The sequence below is a fragment of the Xenopus laevis genome, chromosome 2S (genome assembly GCF_017654675.1).
Source record: "Xenopus laevis strain J_2021 chromosome 2S, Xenopus_laevis_v10.1, whole genome shotgun sequence".
In the NCBI taxonomy this organism is placed as follows: Eukaryota; Metazoa; Chordata; class Amphibia; order Anura; family Pipidae; genus Xenopus; species Xenopus laevis.
The window spans coordinates 59,506,766-59,519,280 of record NC_054374.1 but is presented as its reverse complement, the minus strand read 5'-3'; the positions used below and the strand labels follow the sequence as shown (position 1 = coordinate 59,519,280).

The window sequence follows — 12,515 nt, the reverse complement described above, 5'->3', positions numbered from 1 at the left end:
AGACCCCAGAAAACCATATATTTTCAGAAAGTACACATTCTGACGAATCCAATATGGGTAAATAAGCGTTTCTACTGCAAACTGCCAAACTGCAAAGCAATGCTGAACATAACGGTTTTTATCAAATTTCTGAAAATCGTCACAAAGCTTGAATTTTACCCCATTATATGCCCCACATTTCGTAACTTATCAGCCTAAAACATCCTGAATATGAACGCCAGGGGTCTACTAAACACTTTGATGCCCAATATGCATAGATATACCAAACTATGTGGCGCACAGAGACCCCCAAATGACAATAGTGTATACATTTTCACGGCTGACGCGCGCTGGCTGCTGCAATATAAGCACCCGGTGTGTGTAATATGCGACATTAGACCCCCCTAACAGTACAGAGACCCCAGAAAACCATATATTTTCGGAAAGTACACATTCTGACGAATCCAATATGGGTAAATATGTGTTCCTACTGCAAACTGTCAAACTGCAAAGCAATGCTGAACGTAACGGTTTTTATCAAATTTCTGAAAATCGTCACAAAGCTTGAATTTTACCCCATTATATGCCCCACATTTCGTAACTTATCAGCATAAATCATCCTGAATATGAACGCCAGGGGTCTACTAAACACTTTGATGCCCAATATGCATAGATATACCAAACTATGTGGCGCACAGAGACCCCCAAATGACAATAGTGTATATACATTTTCACGGCTGACGCACGCTGGCTGCTGCAATATAAGCACCCGGTGTGTGTAATATGCGACATTAGACCCCCCTAACAGTACAGAGACCCCAGAAAACCATATATTTTCAGAAAGTATACATTCTGACGAATCGAATATGGGTAAATATGTGTTCCTACTGCAAACTGTCAAACTGCAAAGCAATGCTGAACGTAACAGTTTTTATCAAATTTCTGAAAATCGTCACAAAGCTTGAATTTTATCCCATTATATGCCCCACATTTCGTAACTTATCAGCATAAAACATCCTAAATATGAGCGCCAGGGGTCTACTGAACACTTTGATGCCCAAAATGCATAGATATACCAAACTATGTGGCGCACAGAGACCCCCAAATGACAATATGTATAGACATTTTCACGTCTGACACGCTGGCTGCAGCAATATAACCACCCGGTGTGTGTGTATTATGCGACATTAGACCACCTAACAGTACAGAGACCCCAGAAAACCATATATTTTCGGAAAGTACACATTCTGACGAATCCAATATGGGTAAATATGTGTTCCTACTGCAAACTGTCAAACTGCAAAGCAATGCTGAACGTAACGGTTTTTATCAAATTTCTGAAAATCGTCACAAAGCTTGAATTTTACCCCATTATATGCCCCACATTTCGTAACTTATCAGCATAAAACATCCTGAATATGAACGCCAGGGGTCTACTAAACACTTTGATGCCCAATATGCATAGATATACCAAACTATGTGGCGCACAGAGACCCCCAAATGACAATAGTGTATACATTTTCACGGCTGATGCGCGCTGGCTGCTGCAATACAAGCACCTGGTGTGTGTAATATGCGACAGACCCCCCTAACAGTACAGAGACCTCAGAAAACCATATATTTTCAGAAAGTACACATTTTGACGAATCCAATATGGGTAAATATGTGTTCCTACTGCAAACTGTCAAACTGCAAAGCAATGCTGAACGTAACGGTTTTTATCAAATTTCTGAACATCGTCACAAAGCTTGAATTTTACCCCATTATATGCCCCACATTTCGTAACTTATCAGCATAAAACATCCTAAATATGAGCGCATGGGGTCTACTGAACACTTTGATGCCCAATATGCATAGATATACCAAACTATGTGGCGCACAGAGACCCCCAAATGACAATATGTGACATTTTCACGGCTGACGCGCTGGCTGCTGCAATATAACCACCCGGTGTGTGTATTATGCGACATTAGACCACCTAACAGCACAGAGACCCCAGAAAACCATATATTTTCAGAAAGTACACATTTTGACGAATCCAATATGGGTAAATAAGTGTTTCTACTGCAAACTGCCAAACTGCAAAGCAATGCTGAACATAACGGTTTTTATCAAATTTCTGAAAATCGTCACAAAGCTTGAATTTTACCCCATTATATGCCCCACATTTCGTAGCTTATCAGCATAAAACATCCTAAATATGAGCGCCAGGGGTCTACTGAACACTTTGATGCCCAATATGCATAGATATACCAAAGTATGTGGCGCACAGAGACCCCCAAATGACAATATGTATAGACATTTTCACAGCTGACGCGCTGGCTGCTGCAATATAAGCACCTGGTGTGTGTAATATGCGACATTAGACCCCCCTAACAGTACAGAGACCCCAGAAAACCATATATTTTCAGAAAGTACACATTCTGACGAATCCAAAATGGGTAAATAAGTGTTTCTACTGCAAACTGCCAAACTGCAAAGCAATGCTGAACATAACGTTTTTTATCAAATTTCTGAAAATCGTCACAAAGCTTGAATTTTACCCCATTATGTGCCCCACATTTCGTAACGTATCAGCATAAAACATCCTAAATATGAACGACAGGGGTCTACTGAACACTTTGATGCCCAATATGCATAGATATACCAAACTATGTGGCGCACAGAGACCCACAAATGGATATATAGTAGATAAAATTTACATAGGCAAAACAAAATAACACAGAACAGTGTGAAATGCAAATAAATCACCAAAAACTAATAAAACCACAAAAATCAATGCTTTTTTTTTTCACACTAGTGTAATCGGCCACCAGAATTACCGTTTGAATATTTTAGCTGGGCCAAATCGATTATACGGACAGAAACAAGTGAACAACACAAATGCAGAGCTGAAAATGCAATAAAATGGCTAAAAATTCAATAAAATGGCTAAAAATGCACCAAAATACCCAAAATTGCAATATAACCACCAAAATAACATACAAATGCTATTGCACAGTACGGTTAGCGAATACGCTATTCGGAACGGCAATAAAACATTTTTTTTTAGCCCAAAAAGAGACGATGCGATAAGAAAAAAAAAAAAAAAAGCCACAAAGCCATATATGTACATATGCGTGTGCACAACGGGTAAATTGCATGTTATTTGCGCGTGTGCAAGTGTACATGGGTGCTGTGAGTGTGTGTGACCCCCCCAATCCCCAAAAATCTATGTGTGAGTGTGTGTAAGTGTGAATGTAAGTGTATATTACTGTAATAAGTGTGTGTTGGTGTGTTTGTGTGTTTTTGTGTGTGTAAATGTTACACTTACCTGGGGTAGATGCCTCAGATCGATGAGAGAGGGCTCCACGCAGCAGATCTGCAGCTCCAACGGTCATCAGCCATGTGGGGGCGGAGCTGGGCGGAAGTGCAGCGCAGGCAGCAGCAGGACGCATAGGAAACGCGTCCCTGCTGCTGCTTTGGGGCCCCTGGGCGATCGCGCCCCAGGGGCCACACGATCCCCTGCTCTGCTCGTTGTCTAGGGGCAGGGGATCGTGAAGGAGCGGAGCGAGCGGCTCTAACAGCCGCTCCTCCGCTCGCAAACCCGGAAGTGCTGCAGAACGTAGAATCTACGATCTGTGGCACTTTGGTCCTTTGATCCACAGAACGTAGATTCTACGTTCTGTGGCACTAAAAGGGTTAATTACAGTATATGTTAGTTCGGATCAAGGTACTGTTTTATTATTGTTACTGAGAAAAAGGAAATACTTTTTTAAAATTTGGATTCTTCTGATAAAATGGAGTCAATGGGAGACTGCCTTCCTGTAATTCAGATCTTTTGGTATAACGGGTTTCCGGATAACAGATCCCAGCATGCAAATGTCCCTTGGGGTGTGATTGGCTATTTGGTAGCCCCTGTGCGGACAGGCAGCCTACAGGAGGCTCTACTTGGCACTATACTTAGTTTTTATGCAATTAAAAATTGCTTCCAAGCCTGGAATTCAAAAATAAGCACCTGCTTTGAGGACACTGAGAGCAACATCCAAGGGGTTGGAGAACAACATGTTGCTCACAAGCTACTGGTTGGGGATAACTGGCATAGAGTGTATGAGTTAAATATTGCCAACTCAGGAGGCAATAGCCCATAATTCATTAGGATAGTTGTGGCCCACTCTCTTGTATACAAAAAAGGCTTTTATGTATGGACTATCCCACAGGCAATGAAACAAATCTGCTAGTGTATTGCACATTTTGGGCAAGCTGAAGTAACATTTGGATATATAAATACAGCATGGGGACATATAGCCTCTATGTCATTTCAGTAGCAGCATATAGAGAGGATATTGTATATTGTGCTGCTTATAAAATATCAATATTTTTAAAGGGACAGTAACACCCAAAAAAAATTAATTGTTTTAAAGTAATGACAATTTAATGTACTGGTGCGCTGTACGGGTAAAAAATAAAAATAAATAAATATATATATATATATATATATATATATATATATATATAATACACAAAAGCCGTGAATATCTTGTAAATTATATCCTTATAAACGGTGAGTAGTGATGTCATCAGTTATAAACGGTGAGTAGTGATGTAATTTCTGTCACATGACTCACTAAAATTTGTGTATTATAATTAATAAAGTACCCCCAGTTGTAAAATATGAGGATATTATAAGTTACCTCGGAGTTCCATGACCTGTATAAAAACACTCGGCCTTCGGCCTCGTGTTTTTATATGGCCATGAAACTCCTCGGTAACTTATAATATCCTTATATTTTACAAGAGGGGGTACTTTATTCACTATATATATATATATATATATATATATATATATATATATATATATATATATATATATATATATATATATATATATATATATATATATATATATCCTATAGGTCCTTTCTGAAGCGCAAACACAGTAGATAACATCTAAATTCTAATCATCTAAGAATACCATTGAATGCTACCTTGATTATCTGTTATATGCTGTGTATCCTGTGCCTGTCTTCTTTTTCAGCTTTGAATGGCTACCCCATTGGCTTCAAAGCAGCTTGTTTATATAAACTATAGTAGATTTTCTGAAGCAAACACACCAGTTGTACCAGGGCAGGGCAACAGTATTTTTCTGTGTTACTGTTCCTTTAAGGTTGAAAGATTAGTTCGCCATTGTGATATGCCCAATAAAAAAGTAATTTATGGTGGCCATAGATGTTAAGATTTTTAAAAGATCATTTAAGATTTAATGATTTAAAGATCTATTTCATACGATCAAGCTTAGATAGATTTGACTGATGAAAATCTTCTAACCTGAATAATTGATTTTCTGGCCGATGCCAGATGAAAAATTGTTAGATGCCCGCTAACATTAAGATCATTTGACGAATCGCACTAAAATCAGTTGTTAGGGAGACAAAAATCTTAATGTCTATGACCACATTAAAGGAACAGTAACACAAAAAAATGTATGTTTTGAATATAATGTACAGTTTCCTTGCACTGGTACAACTGGGGTGTTTGCTTCAAAAACACTACACTATAGTTTATATAATAAGCTACTGTGTAGTCATGGGGGCAGCCATTTGAAGCACAGGTTATATAGCAGATAACAGATGCACTCTGCAGAATACCATAGTGTTTTACTACAGCTTATCTTTTATCTGATTAAGTGTCCTGTGCCTTTTCTCCTTTTTTAGCTTGAATGGCTGCTCCCATGGCTACATAACTTTTAGCAATGTAGAGCAACAATACATTATATTTTAATTACTTGGAAATGATTGCATTTTTTGGTGTAACCGTTCGTTTATTTTTTGTCCCAGTTGAGATCCACTACGGCATGCTTAATTTTAAACACATAGCTCTTAGCCTTGTAATACGAGAATGTGTTTGTATTTGTTGTTGGGAATACAGTGATCGCCTCTTTTACATTCAATGTTTTTTCTAACTTTGGAGAGGAGTTGGCCTACATGAGTGATACTATTTCACTCCTACCATTGGAAAATTCTGTTAGCTGCACTGTGCATAAATTCTGGGTTGCCCACAAATGGGAGCTAAATTGAATGTGTGGTTTTGAGGCCCATATCGGTTCTGGATTGTCTCCATGTTTTCCATGCTGTGTGAAGGGATTATGCAGTGTTTCATCTGCCAAGTTGTGGGGTGGCATGTAAAGTAAGGTAACAAGATATATGTGTGGTATTAGTCGTTTGTCTAGCATTAAGTTGGTCAAGGTTTCACCTTTGTTTAGCCAGTCTATATATCTGATTGCGCTGCTAGGTTATATAGTTTCACATCTGGGAGATGGAAACCTCCATTTGTCTTAGGTTGACATAGATTCTGTAGGCCTATCTTCTCTGTTCCAAATGTAGAAAAGGAATTTTGCTCTAAGCCATTTCTCATCTTTAGGTTTTAGACGTAAGGGTTTAGCTTGAAGAAGATATAGCAGTTTTGGAAAAAGGGTCATTCTAATTATTACAGTGGTTTCCAGGTAAAATAATCAAAGCTGTTTATAATTTCTAAGTTCTGTGTGAATCTTAGAGAGAATTGGGGGGGGGGGTATATTAAAGGAAAACTATACCCCCCAAACAATGTAGGTCTCTTTTAAAAGATACTGAGTAAAACAGCTCATGTGTAAAACCCTGCTTCATGTAAATGAACCATTATCATAATAATATACTTTTTTAGTAGTATGTGCCATTGGGTAATCATAAATAGAAAATTGCCATTTTAAAAAATAAGGGCCGCCCCCTGAGATCGTAAGATTCACTGTGTACACATACAAACCACATGTAAGGTCACATGAGCCAATTAACAGACAGAGTTCTGCCTTTTGCTTCCTCACTTCTTCCTGTTACAGTTAGTGTTGTAGTATTTCTGGTCAGGTGATCTCTGAGGCAGCACAGATAGAGTCACGAAATGGTGGTTCAAGGCAAGAGATGTAAAAGGGCAATATTTATGTAAATATACCTGTTTGGTAAGATTCTTTAATATGTCATTCAATTTGATATAAACTATATGTTGCTTAAGTATTCATTTTGGGGGTATAGTTTTCCTTTAAGTCTGTATAATGTATGTGTGTTTTTTGGGAGGTGATTTCCCCTTTGAAAGTGCCCCATTTCAGAATGTATTCTGTGTAAGGTCATGGCCATGGATTTGGTCCAGTTAATGGAGTTACCTGATATTTTCATAAATTCTGAGAAAAGTTTCAGAATGGGGGGGGGGTCTACAGTTTATCTATGAAGACCAAAAGATTGCCAGCAAAGGCTCAGCTTTGATTCCTTAAAGTGAGTGGATGATTTCGGAATTCCAGCAATGGGTCCAGTGCTAGGTTAAATAGGAGTGGGCAGCCTTGACGAGTACCCTTTTGTTAAAAGATTGTGGGTTTGGGCAAGTCCATTTATGGAAACAATAATATTGTGTGAGGTGGTTTATATATTTGATAAAGTTTGTGAAATAGGTGCCAAATTGGTATTCCTGTGAAAGAAAGGTAAGATTTGGCCAAGTAATGCTTTCAAAGGCTGTTGCAGCATCTAAACTTAAGATTATAGCAGACATTGACAGAGATGTAATAATAATTGCTGTTCAAATGCCTTTGGTGTTGTCGGGTATGCGTAAGTGCTAGTTGGTGTGTTTCTAACCATGTTTCTATTATAGATGTTAAAAGTTTAAAATCAATGTTTAAAAGTGCATCTAAAATTGGTGGATCTTTGCCAGCCAGTGGCTATTGTTTCTGCAGTGGTTAACAGGTGGCCTGTTTTTGGATGTTTTATTTGTGTTATATTGGTATTTGGTTTAGGCAGTTTTGATAGGTTAGCTAGGAGTTCCCCATGCCTTTTACCTTATCTATGGGATTTCTGTTTTGTGTAACCGACTCACATTTTAGCTTTCACCTTCAGGAAAGGCCAAATAATTGTTTTGCATCTATGTATTGCTAGAGTGATTGCAGGGATTTCTGTTGTAAGTGGTTAAGGTGCGACTTCTGTACAGCTGTTGAGTGCGGTTTGTATTTAGTAAGGTATGCTTTTTTCCTAGTAACAGTGCAAGTGAATATGTGCTTCCAGTGGCAATGTTCCAACTCCACCTTAGACAGCAAATGAGTCACCAGGGGTAGCAAAAAGCAGCTCCTGGAAACTTAAAGAGCCCAAAAATTCCCATTTTTTAAACCAGTGATGCACCCCCACACTCCCTCTGGCACAGGAAAGGTAAGGGCTTGAAAAGGGGTGCAGCATTTCAGAAGCCTCAGGCCGGCACAATGTTAAAATTGTCCCTGTGTGCCCCCTCATCAATGCTATTCGAGGTTTGCCAAAGCGGTGGTATTGTAATCCCAGTGGTGTTGGTAATCATCCATTCATCCAAACCTGTTCTAGAAACATTTTAAACTCAACTGATTCTTTTAGATTTGTTCTATGTGGTTGGGTCAGTCCCAGTGTGAGCTGAATCAGGGCATGATGTTAGTATTGGGTGAACTGTATTCTCTGGAATAGGCCTTGTTACAGTTGAAAAGTTCTTGTTCTAAGAATGAATTGTGTACAAGAGTGAATTGTAAAATCTAGTTTTTTTGGCTTTAGTATTATTCACAGATCTATCACATCTAAGATTTCTTTAAAGGTACAGTAACACCAAAAAATTAAATTGTATTAAAATAATTAAAATGTACTGTTTCCTTGCACTGCTGGTCAAACTGGTGTTTTTGCTTTAGAAACACAACTATAGTTATTTATAAACAAGCTGTTGTGTAGCTATGGGGGCAGCCATTCAAGGTCCAGGTTACTCCGCAGATAACAGATACACTCGGCGGAATACCATTTCAGAGCTTTTAACCTGTGCCTTTTCTCCTTTTTCAGCATAAATGGCTGCTCCCATGGCTACACAGCCTAATCATATAAACTTTAGTAGACTTTCTAAAGCAAACACATAACTTTTACCAATGCGGGGCAACAGTACATTATAGTTTACTTGCACATTTATTTTTTAAATAAACACGTTTATTTTTTTGGTGTTACTGTTCAATCAAGCCGTAAGATCCAACTAGTCCCCTGTCGGCATCCTGTTTGTTGCAGTAATTTGGTGTTAGACGAAGGTGAGGCAGGCCTATCAGAGGGCTGGGATTTCTTATAATTTGTGTCTTCCCATCTTTGGGTTTGAGGTTTGTTCCAAGAATTTATCCATAAAGACCGGTAAAGAATTTTGTTTGTTTTGAGGAGGCGGCTTGGATGATGGCCCAGGCGAGACACAATGGTGATTGTTACATCTGCTAGTTCACATCCCACAGTGTTCACCACTAGTTTTTATACCTGAAAAGTAGTGTTGATGTTTTTATGTGACCCATGGAGAGGAAAAAATGGAGATAAAAAGGCAAAAAAAAACCTCCCCAATTTTTTTTCTTTCCTTCCTTTAAATTTTACTGTTCACTTCCTGAAGCAGAGGCAGTTTTGCTCTATTTTTGTGTAAAAGTTGATTTGTGGCTGTGAAATGTCTCCTTATTTGCGGTTATTAATAAGCAGCATCAAAATCTGTGGAGCCTCTTAGTAGCCACTGTATGGCTTTAAGGGTGTAGGCTACTTATGGCTCCTTTATTGAGCTATGTCAGAGGTGGCCACGGTGCTATGAAGTCTATCAGTATAACAGTGTTAAGGTTTATAAATATTACTGATGTAGTTTGTTGGTATAGATTTAGTTCAGTGGTAGTGAGCTTCAGTTCCCTCACAGCATTTGGAGGGTACAAAGGCATTTGGATGGTCACACACCACTATGCCTGGGTCTGATGGTGCTTGGAAGGAGGTATAGCATGTTGTTGGTTGTGAGGAAAGCAGATGCTAATTAATAAAACATAACATAAAGATCTAAAATGATTACCTGCAGTTCAACACTAGAATTATTCCCATCAAATACGTGTTGTTTATAATAGCTATAACACTGCTTGATATGTTTGATATTAATTTATTCTATATTTGATTATTTTCTATTTATGAAAAATGTGCTTGATTTTCTCCCCTATAGCATTATCCTTCTTGTACAAGGTATGGGGAAAGTCAGGAGCAGAATTTGCCTGTGCAGGGTTTAATATTCTGAGCAGGTTTATCTGCAGTGCTGTCTGAGGCCTCTCCATTAATCACCCCCACACCCTCCCTCTTTCTATCTTTTTTTTTTCCTCTCACTCTCTGGCCACCTACGCCCATTGTCTCTGTTTTCTCTTTTGCACTGACATTTTGTTACTTAACAGGAGTAATAAGTTGGGATTTGCCAACATTAAAAAGGCATAGACAGAATTGTTTGTTTTAGGGGCTAGTGTTAAAAAAGCATTTTAGACTTATTGACCATTTAAATGCTACATGATCACATTTCATTACAGATACAGAATACAGATTTTCTAAGCAACTGTCACAAGGCATAACGAAAATTACAAATGGAAATTTTAGGGCTGGGTGCACCCCCAAAACATCATATTACCTACATACCGTAAGTCTAAACATGAGGGAAATTAAAACTAAAAATTTTGTGTCTGTTCTCTTAATTGTCCCCTACTTTTTCAAGGAGGAGATTAAGCATGAATGAGAAAATGTCCCATGTTCCATAGCTTTAAAAGTAAAGTGAAACAAAATATTTTTTACAAAAAAGGCTACTGAATGCAAATGGAACATGACAATTAAAGGGTTAATTTGACTTCCCTTATTAAAACCCCCTGAACATTCAGACTTGAGACACTTTAAAGAGGCATACAGGCATTATACTGTTACATTCAAACCCTAATGTCTTCATAAGGAATCTCTGTGTCTGAATATGACAATTTCTCACAGCTCATACAGAGATGCCATGTAGGTCAGAAAGTACCTTGTTACCACAGAAGTTGGTGAGCACTGAGCTATGGCATACCACGCAAAAACTAGGAATTCGACAGGAATGCTTGCTGCAACCATGGGCTTAAAAATTAGCATTGGAGTGGGTCATAGGGGGGCTCCTTCTCACCTTGCCACATGGCAGAAGCGGCCCTAGCTGCAACTAAAAATATGAAGAACAGTAGTGACAAGGGATAAAAAGATCACAGATAAAGATTTTTAAAAGATAAATTAAAGGACAGCAAGTTGAATTTAATTATATATTAGGTTTGCCTACGCTAACATCACTAGCAAGATGCTACAGTGAGCATGCAATTTATTATACCATAGGTCTATACAATTTAGGCTTATCACAAAATTGGGCTAAATGGTATGTTAAAAATACAAAAAAAAATTGCATTTGCCTCTGTTATGATCCAGTTGTAGGTCCTGCACGTAAGTGGCCAAATAGGGCAGATCACTTTCTGTTCTATTCTTGAATTATTTGCCTTCCTCTTCTGACTCTTTCCAGCTTTGAAATGTGGGTCACTGACCCCAGCAGCCAAAAAACGTATTCTGTGAAGCTACAATTTTATTTTTATTGCTTTGTATTACTTATCTATCTAATTAGGCACTCCTCTGTTTTATATTCCTGTCTCTCTTTCAAACCACTGCCTGGCACAGACAGAGCAGTTTAGTAGACAGGGAAACTTATCATGACCATAATAATATGAATAGTACAAACTGTACTATGTTCAGTGGCACAATACCAATGCTGCTCCTACAGTCTGTCTGAGTGAACACTGTGGGTACTGAAAACATGAGTTGTGAACAATTTAGGGTTTTAGAGGTGTGAACAATAAAGGGGATTACAAGTGTGAGCAATGCAGGGTTTTTACATCTTAAATCTGAGGTGTGAACAATGCAGGGGCCAGTTCTGATACTTTTTGAAGTTTACACAATGGTAAGCAATCACAGCAGCCAGACTTCAATGGAGGGTTTGACAAAGGGGTGTTTACCCCGAAATGTTGCCCTGCTTGAACTTGCTGGGATTGCCGGTGTATTGCTTATTCTAGTATTCAATGGAGCATCGTGTAATATCTAGCTACTTTCTGTTGAATGAATCTTTTTAACTTAGGGCATATACTATGATACTCATAGACATTATGCATATGGTCAGCAAAAAATGATTTAACCTTGTACTTTTGTGCTTTGATTTGCACATCTTTCATTTTAGGCTGTATGTACCTAGCATGCACAGCCAAGCACAACCTAGCACACACTATGTAGATTTAATTTACTGTTTATAAAATGCTTTGTAATTTTACTTGCTGTCAGTACAACTACAGTGTACTACTGAACATACAGGTAACAAAGCCTGTTCCATTCAAATGACAATTCACAGTAATGCAGCAATACAGCAAAAATGCACTGATGCTTTTAGCCTGTCACACATGGGGCAGAGAAGGGAGCAAAATGCACTTGTGCCATTTGTCGTTAATTTAATGAAATCTACTTGTCAATAGCAGTGATCGGCAGAACTGGCCAAAAAGACAGTTTGGTGTTTTTAGTGAAATCTGCCTGTGACTGCTAGTAACAGACAAGTTTAACTGCATGTACATGTCTCTGTTGACTGGTAAATGGTTGCAAGAGAATACTCCATGTTTGGACCATAGGCCATAGACTTGTAGTCTAATGTTAACTGCCAAACCTGTATTTATGCTCTTT

The 12,515-nt window shown here is 38.4% G+C and overlaps 1 protein-coding gene across 3 annotated transcripts in view; it reads left to right on the top strand.

The window, feature by feature from the left end:
* The window catches only part of LOC108709452 (plasma membrane calcium-transporting ATPase 4), a 118,266-nt gene that overhangs the window by 45,302 nt on the left and 60,449 nt on the right, over positions 1–12,515 (top strand). The gene's annotated exons all lie outside the window — the stretch shown is intronic.